This window comes from Girardinichthys multiradiatus, chromosome 24 (genome assembly GCF_021462225.1).
Source record: "Girardinichthys multiradiatus isolate DD_20200921_A chromosome 24, DD_fGirMul_XY1, whole genome shotgun sequence".
Lineage (NCBI taxonomy): Eukaryota > Metazoa > Chordata > Actinopteri > Cyprinodontiformes > Goodeidae > Girardinichthys > Girardinichthys multiradiatus.
The window spans coordinates 4,130,843-4,135,270 of record NC_061816.1 but is presented as its reverse complement, the minus strand read 5'-3'; the positions used below and the strand labels follow the sequence as shown (position 1 = coordinate 4,135,270).

Below are 4,428 nucleotides of genomic sequence, written 5' to 3'. Positions count from 1 at the left end.
CATTTCCTGATTTGTCTTAGGAATTACGCTGGTAGCTTAATTAAATGTCCACAAGATGGCGGTATTATGGTTTTAATGGTTTACTGACATTCACCTGAAATCTTGATGGAAACGAAGATGTGGGAAATTTGATCTGGTTTAAAGTCAAGATGAAAGGTGCTCTGGATCAGGCAGGTGTGGATTCATATAAACATAAAAATAACACTAATATTAATCAAATGTTTTCTGTAAACGTAGAAGATCTGAGACTATAAGAAAACTATCCGTTTTATTTAGATTCAGCTCATAAATCCTACTTTATAAGTCATTTTGATGTTCAAGTAGAGGTTTTAACATGCTGAGGTTATCATATGAAGACTGAGGGCCAGTTACAGAAATCTTTTTAAAAACGTGTATTGTCTTCATGCTATTATAACTGTAATAAATAACAGTTATGCATACATTTATACACATATATATATGTGTATAAATGTGTATATTACTTGTGATCTAAGATCTAAGGTCTGATGTGATGGTGAAGGAGCTCAAGCCTGATTGGTGACCTTTGCCTTCCTCTGGTGGTAAGAATATAAACTGAATAATGAATAGTACTACTGTACTACTTTTAGATATTTCAGTATTTCATTCACATAAATGTAGGAATGTTAATCCCACTAGCACCATCAATAAAGTGTTCAACATAAATATTCATTTATTGTAGCTGTTTTGCTTTAGTGATTATTATTATTACAGATAGCATTAGATTGATTTTAATCTTAATATCATTTGTTATTGTCATTAAACTTAGTATTTACCTTCTGCATCAGAACAATAACCGATTTAAAAAATGTTCATCATGAAGAAATGACCAAACATTTCATTCAGATGATGAATGCTGATACCAGAGCAGCATAAAAACAAGAGCAGTGCCTTTCAAACGTTCTCACACCACTAAAACATTTATACATTTGTACTGTAGCAACCTCAGACTTCAATATGTTTTATGTATTTAGATGTTATGTGACTTACCAAAGTATATAATGTAAAGTTTACACAAAGCAGTGCGACCTTGTGAGGTAATGTAGAAGGTAATTGATAAATGGATTTGGCTTTAACTTTTTTACAGAGAAGATTTTAACTTACAAATACTGTTGGATTTGATCTGTCCTTGTTGGGTCTATCAGCTGTAAAGACTTTCATAAAACCATGATTTTTAAAGACCGTCACTCCCTCAAATAATGCGTGCTCACACTTACACCCACAGGTGTTTTCAGATATATAGATGTACTTTATATTCAGCTGCGGTTGCAACTAAATACACCTTGTATTAATTAGTACTGTGTACTTTTCAGTGACGTTGCTGAGGTTATTTATACGTTTGTTTGTCCCTGTGTTGTTTCTCCATTTTATTTCAGTCTCTATGTCCATTTTATTTGAAATAATCCTAAAGCGTCTCCCAAACCAAAAAGGTTTCTATATGAAGACAGAGCATTATAATGCTCCCCTTGTGAAAGTAAATCTGTCAGGCTTCTTCTGGGCACTCAGACAACTGTTCTAAGTGCTACTCTAATGAACAGAACATGATAAAAATAATAATAATGCTTTGAAACTTGTTGTATTCAGGCACCAACAAACATCCCCCTACCAGAGCCGCCTGAAATGTCTCCCTGACCTGTCTGCTGGGTTCCTTAGTCTTCATGGAGCTGGTTGTTCTCCAATGTTCTCTAAAGAGCCTCTGAGGCCAGAAACAGAACATCTGCAGTTAGATTCAGCTGGACTCTGGTTACTGATTAGGGGACAATCTGTTGACCTTTGAATCTGGGTTAGTATTTCAATCTCTGTTTGTGGTATTTACTGCCTTCCTCATCGTTTCCTGCTCTTCATCAGGCGTCTTCATCTGTGTTCAGCGTCAGACTTCGCAGCAGAAATGCTCCTTGCTTCAGTCACTCAGGTTTTAGATCTTCAGGCTGTTTGTTGGAAGCTTGTTTCCAGGTTCTCTACGTCTACGTCAGTTAATTATGATGATTTTACGCTTAAAACAAATGAAAACAGAACATTTAGAATTAAAATATTACATCCAATCAATAAAAATAACCCTTTTTAATTCATTAAATATGACTGTAAACATCAAAGCATGACTGTATCAATTCTCTTCTATTTACTATTGTGCTCTACTTTGAGTTGGTCTATCCAAAATAAAATAAAACAAATCCACAAATTAGAAGTGTGTGAATGTAATGTGACAAAGTGTGAAAAACTTCAACAGGTTATAGTTTTATGTGGCCCAGTTAGAAACCTGCTTTCTGGGAGGTACTCCATCTTTTCTCCAATGACAGCTTTGTGCTCCAGGTTCCTTCTGGGACCCTAAAGTTGTAGGAAATGGTGCCCATCAGTGAGTGAGATAGATTAGAAAGGAAGTTAACATTGTGCCTTAAAATCTACTGAAATTCAGTTCCAATAATTCAAATTGCTCCAAACCATGATGGCTACATGAGAATCTCAAAAGCTGCAGGCTGCCTGGAGTTTCTGCTGTGGTCAGTTTTTAATTATAGTTGTTGTCCAAGAAACAATGAGTTTAAACCAGTGACAGGGTCATGGGTGGTACTGGCTCTGCACTGGGAACAAAGGTTTGTTTGTGATCTGGTATATGAGCTTTTTAGAACACAAGCTGGGGAGGAAGTAGAAAGCATCACCTTTTATTATTTATGGAGTGGAAAACCAGTCAGCATGCACATGGTGGTCATAATGTTATGCCTAATCATGTTACAGCCCCATGGTATTTGCCTTATAGAGGCAGGACAGCTGTGGGTAAAGTGGGATCCATATGAATCCTAAATATGTTCCCAGTTTTGACCACATTTTGAACATTTCAAGCCCAGTTATAAGACTTGCAGACGGAGCACAATGGGTCCCTTACAATGGGCCCCTTACAATGGGTCCCTTACAATGGGTCCCTTACAATGGGTCCCTTACAATGGGCCCCTTACAATGGGTCCCTTACAATGGGTCCCTTACAATGGGCCTCTTACAATGGGCCTCTTACAATGGGTCCCTTACAATGGGCCCCTTACAATGGGTCCCTTACAATGGGCCTCTTACAATGGGTCCCTTACAATGGGTCCCTTACAATGGGTCCCTTACAATGGGTCCCTTACAATGGGTCCCTTACAATGGGCCTCTTACAATGGGTCCCTTACAATGGGCCCCTTACAATGGGTCCCTTACAATGGGTCCCTTACAATGGGCCTCTTACAATGGGTCCCTTACAATGGGTCCCTTACAATGGGCCCCTTACAATGAGCCCCTTACAATGGGCCTCTTACAATGGGTCCCTTACAATGGGTCCCTTACAATGGGCCTCTTACAATGGGCCCCTTACAATGGGTCCGTTACAATGGGTCCCTTACAATGGGTCCCTTACAATGGGTCCCTTACAATGGGTCCCTTACAATGGGCCTCTTACAATGGGCCCCTTACAATGGGCCTCTTACAATGGGTCCCTTACAATGGGTCCCTTACAATGGGCCTCTTACAATGGGCCCCTTACAATGGGTCCCTTACAATGGGTCCCTTACAATGGGCCCCTTACAATGGGTCCCTTACAATGGGTCCCTTACAATGGGCCCCTTACAATGGGCCCCTTACAATGGGCCCCTTACAATGGGTCCCTTACAATGGGCCCCTTACAATGGGTCCCTTACAATGGGCCCCTTACAATGAGCCCCTTACAATGGGCCCCTTACAATGGGTCCCTTACAATGGGCCCCTTACAATGGGTCCCTTACAATGGGCCCCTTACAATGGGTCCCTTACAATGGGCCCCTTACAATGGGTCCCTTACAATGGGTCCCTTACAATGGGCCCCTTACAATGAGCCCCTTACAATGGGCCCCTGTGAGTCCATATACAGCTGGAGCAATGTGCGCATGGGGCCCACAGACACAGGTGGGCCAGAGAGGGTCACAGAAGCTTGGTTGATAAAGCAGATGTCAGTTTTTGATTTTTTATTTTGTCCGTAGTTTTCTGGAGACCTTAAAAGGAAACATCTGCAGTACGAATAGATATGAACTAAGAAACAAACCGGAACACAGGAAGGTTTTAACAACACTTTATGAATACAGACAAGATTATTATTAGTTTTATTTTGATTGGTCTCCAGAGATAAATACGTCACCAGGACTAGTTTTTAGTGCAGCTGTTGCCAAATCCGCTTAGTATAAGCGACTATGGGTTCGGTTCGGTTCCCTCTGCAAACCTGGTGGGTCAGAACCCTTGATGATCTCGCAGCTCCCCTCAATAAAGCGAAGCACCAGCGGAAGGTAGTTTGTCCTTTCCGCGCCTCCGTTTCCTGGCTATCCTGCTGAGCCCAGACTCACTGAGAGCGTCAGGAAACCCAGTGGTGACAGTCTGGGAAAGAGCTACAGTTACTGGGGAAATAAGTTCTCAAAA

The 4,428-nt window shown here is 40.9% G+C and overlaps 1 protein-coding gene and 1 pseudogene across 1 annotated transcript in view; both read right to left on the bottom strand.

Annotated features, from left to right (window-relative positions):
- Positions 1–4,428, bottom strand: part of LOC124861450 — a 700,723-nt pseudogene that overhangs the window by 476,187 nt on the left and 220,108 nt on the right.
- The window catches only part of LOC124861512 (protein NLRC3-like), a 737,509-nt gene that overhangs the window by 631,245 nt on the left and 101,836 nt on the right, over positions 1–4,428 (bottom strand). The window lies entirely within an intron of this gene.